The following is a 9,291-nucleotide window of genomic DNA, read 5'->3' on the forward strand; positions in this document are numbered from 1 at the left end:
CAAGCTCAAAATCTGAATACAAACTGTCTTTTAGGCCTTCTGGTACAAACCCTCCTGGTATTCAGCCCCTTCTCCCCCAGTCTCTGTTCTTAAAGCAGGATACTGAACGAAGAGCGAAGAGACTGGGTACATGAAAGACCTGCTGTCCCTTCCCACCCCTCCTCCACATAATTTGTTCAGAAATCTCACTTTAGAAATCATCCCTTGTTTCGGAGGATGATGTCATTCCCTGGATGAGAGTAGCACAGAAATGACCTGTGATTGCAAGTGGTCCACAGACATTTTCATTGTGCTGGGGAATAACCACTCCTTCTCTCCTTGGTTCACAGGCATCTTCTCACATCTCAAAAGATATAAATAATTCAGTAACCCAAAGAATTCTTGCAACTTTTTTTTTTCTTAACAGGTATGGGTCTTATTTCTTTTAAATGTAGACCAAGCTCCTCCCCCTTCCCATCTCTGGTACCCTTGCAGCCTGCCTCACTTGGTCCAAATTGAGGATATTTGGTAGAATGGTCAGTGATTTAAGTAGGGAAAGCTCAGGGGAGGGGTCTCAGAATGGTACCGAGAATAGACAAATAGACACTGAACTCCAGGCATCAGCCAACACCGGTTCTGAAGATGTAAGGGTCACCCCAGGCAGCCTACGTCAAAGACTTGAGAATCTTTATGCTACCCCGAGAGGCATCTCCTTGCACCGAGCATCAAATGACCCAAGGTGCTAAATACAGAATGTTCTTCCCCAGCCTGATTACCCCCAGGCCATCAACACTCCCTCGGGTATGTCCTCCACTCCTTAGAAATGGTAGAAATCTTAGAAAGGTTTTTCCTCTCATTTGCTTTCTTGCCAACCAGCTAATGAAGAGTGGGAACAGGTATCGGGAACCAACAGATGGTTTCTCAGAAATGTGATGGAATAAGAAATCTTGGTAAGCATTCATTTATTCTCTGAATGCAAGTCAAACACTGCACTGGGGCTGGCACTACAGAACCGGAAAAGATGTGATCCCTGGTTCCTCCCTTCTCTGTAGTGTCTACTGGGAGGAAGATGCTAGAAGGAGCACACTACAAAGTCTCCACCCTAGCTTGGTACGTACTGAATATATCCCAATGCATATGACTTTTACTTACAAATATTGTTTATACTTGTTTTGTCTTAAAGATTTTTCTTATTTAAAAAATTTTTTTTAATGTTTATTTTTGAAAGAGAGAGCACAAGCATGAGCAGGGGAAGTGTCAGCACAGAGCCTGATGCAGGGCTTGAACTCATGAACCGTGAGATCGTGACCTGAGCCGAAGCCGGCGCTTAACCGACTGAGCCACCCAGCAGCCCAGATTTTTAAAAATTTTGAAGTACTCTCTACACCCAATATCAGGCTCAAACTCACGTTCCCCGAGATCAAGAGTTGCATGCTTCTCTAACTGAGCCAGCCAGGCGCCCCTTCTTTATACTCATTTTGAAATGTCCCTTCAATCAGTAATAATAAACTAATAGATTTTATCTACATTTACAGTTGTTTCAATCTAAGAATGTACTGTCACCGATAAGATCTCACATTTTCCAGAATAAAGCTATTGAGACCAAAATGCTTTGTTTCTCTAAGGGCAGAATTAGTCATAATTGTATTGACTGCAAGCCAAAAAGAAACCAACTACAATAAATGTAGGATCTTGATTTCCGACCTCTATGATCAGGATCTTCTCAGTGTGTGTGCGCGTCTGCTCAGGTCTTTGCCGCGTTCCCCTGCAGTGTCCAAGGGCCGGCCACCCATAATATACCGACCACAATGGTATACTAATCATCTTGAATTGAAGGTCCTTGGAAAACAGTCAGTGCAAGGGCACTCAGACCCTCCTCAGTCCCCCTGAAAGCAGAAACTAAATCTCCCATATGAGAGGTACCCTCCCTGCACTAAGAATGTCTTTTTAGAGTTAGCCTTATCATCAGAGCTAGGCACTTTGTAGCAAAGAAAACTGTAGAAACAAACCTTTTTACTTTTTGACCAATCTTCAGCCCAAATTCCACCTAGAATTCCATACTAAAACTCCCAAATATGTTTTTAACCTATCAATTTCTCACAGATTTATTCTTTGTCTGAAATGTATAAAAACTGCCTGCCTTGCTCATATCTTGAAGTCTCAGTTTCATTAGCGGGTCTGTGTGCACAAAATAAAATGCTGGTGGTTTTCTTCTTTTAATCTGTCTCATATGAATTTAACTCTTAGTCCAGCAGAAGAACCTTGGACAGAAGAAAATGTCTTCCTCCTCTTCAGTTGGCATGATATACTTTCACTGGATACTTGTAGATTCTGCAGCTTTGAGATCTTAGGACATCTGACATAAATCTGGCAGAAGGTAAGACTTCTTACCATATCAGCCTCCCAGAATCTGTCTACAGTTCAATGGAGTGAGAATGGTGAGGATCTTTTTCTCTTTCTGAATTTAGATTAGCAGGAGAAAATATTGTGGAACTGGTTCCTTGGGCTTAGCTACTGCTGGTGGGATCCTTTAGGTTTTACTAATCCATTTCCTCTAAGAGACTGTCACTATTTTCCTTTGTGTCTTTTGTGTCATCATAAAAAGGAATTACCAAACTTGAGGAAGCTCTGTTCTGTTTTCCACAGTGGCTGCACCAGTTTACATTCCCAACAGTGTACAAGGGCTCCGTTTTCTCCACATCCTCACCAATGCTTGTTATTTCTTATCTTTTTGATTCTAGTCATTCTGACAGGTGTGAGATGATCTCTCCTTGCAGTTCTGATTTGTATTTTCCTGATGATGAATGATGTTAAGCATCCTTTCATGTGTCTGTTGGCCATCTGAATGTCTTCTTTGGAAAAAATGTTTATTCAAGTTCTCTTCCCATCTCTTAATCAGATTATTGGGGGGGGGATGTAAAGTTGTATAATACGTTCTTTATTTATTTTGTGTATTAATCCTTAATCGGGTATAGCAGTTGCAAATGTCTTTTCCCATTCAATGGGTTGACTTTTTTATGTTGATGGTTTCCTTGGCTGTACACAAGCTTTTCATTTTGGTATAGTCCAATAGTTTAATTTTGTTTTTGTTTCCCTTGCCTGAAGAGAGATACCTAGAAAAATGTTGCTAAGGCCAACATCCGAGAGATTACTGCCCATGTTTTAAGGAGTTTTACTATTTCTGGTCTCATATTTAGGTTTTCACACCATTTTGAGTTTGTTTTTGTGTATAGTGTAAGAAAGTGGTTCAGTTTCATTCTTTTGCATGTACCATCCAGTTTTCCCAACACCATTTATTGAAGAGACTGTCATTTCCCCATGGTATATCCTTGCCTCCTGTTGTAAGTTAACTTACCATATTAGCATGGTAAGTTTATTCCTGGGCTCTCTATTGTGTTCCAGTGATCTGTGTGTTTCTTTTTGTGTCAGTATCATACTGTTTTGATTGCTACAGCTTTGTAGTATATCTTAAAATCCGAGATTGTGATACCACTAACTTTGTTCTTTCTCAAGATTGCTTTGGCTATTCAGGGTCTTAGGTGGATCCATACAAATTTTATTATTTGTTCTAGTTTTGTGAAAAATGCTATTGGTATTTTCATAAAGATTGCATTAAGTCAGTATATTGCTTTGGGTAGTATTGGACATTTTAACCAATCTGGTTCTTCCATTCCATGAGCATGGAATATCTTTCCACTTGTTTGTAGCATCTTTAATATTTTCATCAATATTTTATAGTTTTCAGAGTACCAATCTCTCACCTCCTTGGTTAAGCTTATTCCTAGGTATTTTACTCCTTCTGGTACAATTGTAAATGGGATTGTTTTAGTTTCTCTATTTCACTATTAGTGTACAGAAATGAAAGATTTCTGTATATATACTGAGACATTACTGAATTTTTGATAGAGTCTTTTTTTTTTTAAGTTAATTTATTTTGAGAGAGAGAGAGAGCACTAGCATGAGCAGGGGAGGGGCAAAGAGAGAGAGGTAATCCCAAGCAAGCTCCACACTGTCAGCACAGAGCCTGATGCGGGGCTCGATCTCACAGAGAGAACATGACCTGAACCAAAATCAACAGTCAGACGCTTAAACCGACTGAGTCACCCAGGTGCCCCAGGGTTTTCTATATATAGTATTGTGTCATCTACAAATAAAGTTTTACTTCTTCCTTACAAATTTGGATGCCTTTTCTTTTTGTCTGACTGCTATGGCTAGGACTTTCAGTACTATGTTGAGTAAAAGTGGTTAGAGTAGATAGCTACCCTTGTCTTGTTTCTGACCTTACAGGAAAAGCTGTTAGCTGAAAGCTTTTCCTCATTATTTTTTTAGTTTGTTTATTTTTGAGGGGCAGGGGGTGGGTCAGAGGATCCGAAGTGGGCTCTCTGCTGACAGCAGACAGCCCAATGGGGGGGCTTGAACTCATGAACTGAGAGATCATGACCTGAGCCGAAGTCAGATGATTAACCCACTGAGCCAGCCAGGTGCCCCAATACTGGGTATAATGTTAGTTATGTTTGTCATAATGGCTTTTGTTATGTTGAGATAGGTTTCCTCTAAACCCACTTTGTTAAATCTTGTCAAATGCTTTTTTATCTCTTGAGATGGTCTTATGGTTTTTATCCTTCATTTTGTCAATATGGTGTATCACATATTGCCTGATTTGCAGATATTGAACCATACTTGCATCCTGGAATAAATTCCAGTTGATCATGAATGATTCTCTTAATGAACTGAATTTAGTTTAATATTTTCTTGAGGTTGATTTGTTTTTTTAGAGAGCGAGAGTGTGCAAGCTGGGGAGAGGGGCAGAGAGAATGTTAAGCGGGCTCCATGCTCACATAGAGCCTGATGCGGTGCCCAGTCCCACAACCCCAGGATCCTGATGTGAGCTGAAATCAAGAGTTGGACATTTCAACGGACTGAGCCATCAGGTGCCCCCTTTGTTGAGGATTTTTGAATCTATGTTTATCAGGGATATTTGCCTGCAGTTTTCTTGTAGCATCTTTGTCTGATGGTATCAGGGTAATGCTGGCCTTGTAAAATAAATTCGGAAGATGGGGCACCTGGGTGGCTCAGTCGGTTAAGTGGCCGACTTCAGCTCAGGTCACGATCTCACGGTCCGTGAGTTCGAGCCCCGCGTCGGGCTCTGTGCTGACAGCTCAGAGCCTGGAGCCTGTTTCAGATTCTGTGTCTCCCTCTCTCTGACCCTCCCCCATTCATGCTCTGTCTCTGTCTCAAAAATAAATAAACGTTAATAAATAAATAAATAAATAAATAAATTCGGAAGCTTTCTTTCCTCTGATATTTTTTGGGGTAGTTTGAGAACTAGCCTTAACTCTTCTTTAAATGTTTGGCAGAATTCATCGGTGAAGCCATCAGTTCCTGGACTTTTGAGAATTTTTTGATCACCCACTCAATTTCATGACTAGTAATTGGTCTGTTCAGATTTTCTATGTCTTCCTAATTCACTTTTGGAAGACTGTATACTTCTAGGAATTTATCCATTTCTTCTAGATTGTCCAATTTGTAGCATAGATGTTTTGTAGCCTCTTACAATCTTTTGTAATTTTGTGATGTCATTTGTTACTTCATTTCTGATTTTATGATGAATGTGGCTAAAGGTTTATCAGTTATATTTATGTTTTCAAAGAGCCATCTCTTGGTTTCCTTGATCTTTTTTATCTTTTTAGTCTCAATTTCACTTATTCCCATTATGACCTTTACTGTTTCCTTCATTGTAACTTTGGGCTTTGTTAATGTTCTTTTTCTAGTTCCTTCAGGTGTTGTTAGATTATTTGAAATTTTTGTTTCTTGACGTAAGCCTCTAATGCTATAAATTTCCCTTATAGAAGTGTTTTCACTGTGTCCTAAAGATTTTGGACTCTTGTGTTTTCATTTTCATTTGTCTACATTTTTTAATTTCAATTTTGATTTCTTCATTGACCCATCAGTTAGTTAGTAACATGTTTAGGCTCCATGTTCTTAGGTTTTTTGCCATTCTTGTAATTTCTAGTTTCATACTGTTTCAGTCAGAAAAGATGCTTGATATGATTTCAGTCACCTTAAATTTATTGAGACTTGTTTGGTGGTCTAGCATGATCTAGTCTGGAGAATGTTCTATGTGTACTTAAAAAGAATGTGTATTCTGGTGTTTTTGGATGGAGTGTTCTGTACATATGTGTAAAGTCCATCTGGCCTAATGGGTCATTCAAAGCCACTTTTCCTGACTGATTTTCTGTCTGGATGCTCTATTGCTGTAATTGGGATATTGAAGTCCCCTACTCTTATTATTGTCAATTTCCTCCCTCAGGTCTGTTAATATTTGCTTTATTTAGGTGCTCCTGTGGTGGGTGAATAGATATTTATAATGTCATATCCTCTTATTGGATTGATCCCTTTATCATTATATAATGCCTTTGTCTTTGTCTCTTGTTACAGTCTTTGTTTTAAAGTCTGTTTTCTCTAAATATTGCTATCCCATTCCCCCCCCCCCCCCCACCAACCCTTCATTTGTATGGAGTATCTTCTTCCATCCCTTCACTTTCAGTCTGTAAGTGGTCTGAATTCAGTCTCTTGTAGGCAGCATCTAGATGGGTCTTGTTGTCTTATCCATTCTGCCATCCTGTGTCTTTTGGTTGGAGCATTTGTATTTAAGGTAATTATTAACAGGTATGCACTTACTGCCATTTTGTTCGTTGTTTTCTGGATGTACTTCTCTTTCACTTGTGATTGATGATTAGTGTTATGCTTGGCTTCCTTTTTTGTGTGTATCTATTATAGGTTTGTTTGTGGTTACCATGAGGCTCATACATAATGTCCTAAGTACCTAAGTCTGTATTGAGTTGATTGTTGCTGAGGTTCAAACACATCCTAAAGGAACTTGCTTTACACCCCCTCCATGTTTTATGTATATGTCGCCGTATTTTACATCTTTTTGTGGGTCCCTAGATATAATTTAACTTAGATATAATTGATTTTACTACTTTTGTCTTTTAAGCCTACTAGCTTTATAAGTGATTGATATACTACTATCACTGTATATTTGCTTTTACTTGTGAAATGCTTTCCCTTTCATAATTTTCTTCTAATTATGGTCTTTTACACTTAAAGAAGTCCCTCTAACATTTCTTGTAAGGCCAATTTAGTGATGATAAACTCCTTTACCTTTTGTCTGGGAATTTTTTTCTTAATCTCTCCTTCAATTCTGAATGAGAGTCTTGCCGGCTAGAATACTCTTGGTTGTGGGGCTTTTTTTTTTTTTTCCAGCACTTTGAATGTTATCAGGCCACACTCCCTTCTTTTCTGCTGAAAAAAATCAGCCTCATGGGCATTCTCTTGTACATAACTAGTTGCTTCTCTCTGGCTCCTTTTAAGATTCTCTTTGATCACGTGTCTTGTCGTGTACCTCCTTGAGTTCATCTTGTTTGGGGCTCTCTGTGCCTCTTGGATCTGGCTGTCTGTTTCCTTCCCCAGGTTAGGTAAATTTTCTGACCCTTTCTCTTCTTTCTGAGGGCCCTATAAGATGAATGTTAGTATGCTTGATGTTGTTCCACATATCCCTTAACCTAACCTTACTCAGTGTTTTGTTTTTTGCTGTTCAAGTTGGGTGCCTTCCATTAGCCTGTCTTCTAGATCACTGATCCATTCTTCTACGTTCTCTAACTTGCTGCTTTTTCATTTGTTACTGTATTCTTCCACTCTGATTGGTTCTTTTCTGTCTAGTCCACTGAGCAATTTTCTAATCATTTCTTTATCTCCAATTTCATTTAGTTCTTTTTCTGAAGTTTTGGGCTTTCATTTAGAGCACATTCCTCATTTTGTTTGTGTTTATTTGTATGAATTAGGTAGAAGAGCTGCTACTTTTCTCAACCTGAAGAAATTGCCTTGTGTAAGGATGTCCAGTATAGACTATGTGCCTGGCCATTTTGGCTGGCACTGTAGCAGGTGTGGACTAGGGGTGCCAGGGCTCTGCAGAGGGCACTCTGGCAAGCCCAGGTAGAAAGCCCCACAGCAGTACCTACAAGGGGTGCCCAGGGTGTTCTGCCCTTGTTGATACAGCTGGAGCTGTAGTCAGTGCTGTCCAGGTCTACCCAGCATGTGCTGGAGGTGGGGGCTCATTGAAACAGCAGGCCAGCCAGGGAGCCTGGATCCTACCTACACCCTCAAAATGGAGGAGTGTAAACAGTGGCAGGCCCCCTACTGCTTGGTGGAGAGCTAGTACCCTTATATTATAGTTGCCCTTTTAAACCATGGCTTCTTATCTGTATCCCAAAACAGATAAATCTGCTCACAGGCCCTCAATTTTATCCCTCCCCACTGCAGTTTACACTGTTAGACACGGTAATAACTGGAAACCCCAATCCCTACCTCTTTTGCTGTTCTCTAGGTGTTCCCTCCAACCTCTGTTGTGCAGAAGGTGTCTAGTCAGCCCTCGGTTCTCCAGGAGGTACTGCTATATATGTAGAGATAGATTCACCGTGTCCATGCAGAAGGTGAGATCAAGGTTTTCCTACTTCACTCACTATTTCGTTTCCACTAGAAATTAAAGTTTCTAAGTGTTAAGAATCCAAATTAGTGAGTTAAAGCTACGCAAAATAAGGGAAACAATTCTGTGCACAAGGAAATTGTTTTCAATAAGAAAATGGTATGTGGTGGAAATACATTTTTGTTGAAGGAAAACTTAGGACAAAATCTTAATGTAAAAAAGATAGTTTATAGGTTTATAGAAAAGAATTTTATACATGGCCAGTAATGGCTAAGACTAGAATAAATTTAAGTTTTAACATTAAAAAGTTTTGTTTATAGGGGTGCCTTAGTCAGTTGAGCATGTGACCTTGGCTCAGATCATGATCTCATGGTTTGTGAGTTTGAGCCCCGTGTTGGGTCCTATGCTAACAGCTCAGAGCCTGGAGTCTGCTTCAGATTCTGTGTCTCCCTCTCTCAAAAAGACACGTTAAAAACAAGCATTCAGGAAAACTGAGTCATCAATATTAAAAGAGACAAGCTTTGCTCACAATTATGTAACCTTCTATATTTGCCTTTAAAATCTTTTATTGTCACTTTGGTTAGATAGTTCATAATGATCTGTGATCCTATTTAATAAAATATACAAACTTCCCCCAATTAAATTCTAAAAAGTCTTTTCATCACAATCTAACCAAAATATTCCAGAGGGCCCATGGCATATTTCAAAACATTTGGTTTCCTTATATAAAAAAAAGACATTACACTAATTAATCTTGTTGAGTTACATGGGAAACACTGTCAAATGAGTGATACTAAACCCTCTCAGATTATATTTACATAGCCAGA

The sequence above is a fragment of the Lynx rufus genome, unplaced genomic scaffold (genome assembly GCF_022079265.1).
Source record: "Lynx rufus isolate CCGP_SWC_20201006 ecotype Redwood Valley unplaced genomic scaffold, mLynRuf1.p SCAF_4, whole genome shotgun sequence".
In the NCBI taxonomy this organism is placed as follows: Eukaryota; Metazoa; Chordata; class Mammalia; order Carnivora; family Felidae; genus Lynx; species Lynx rufus.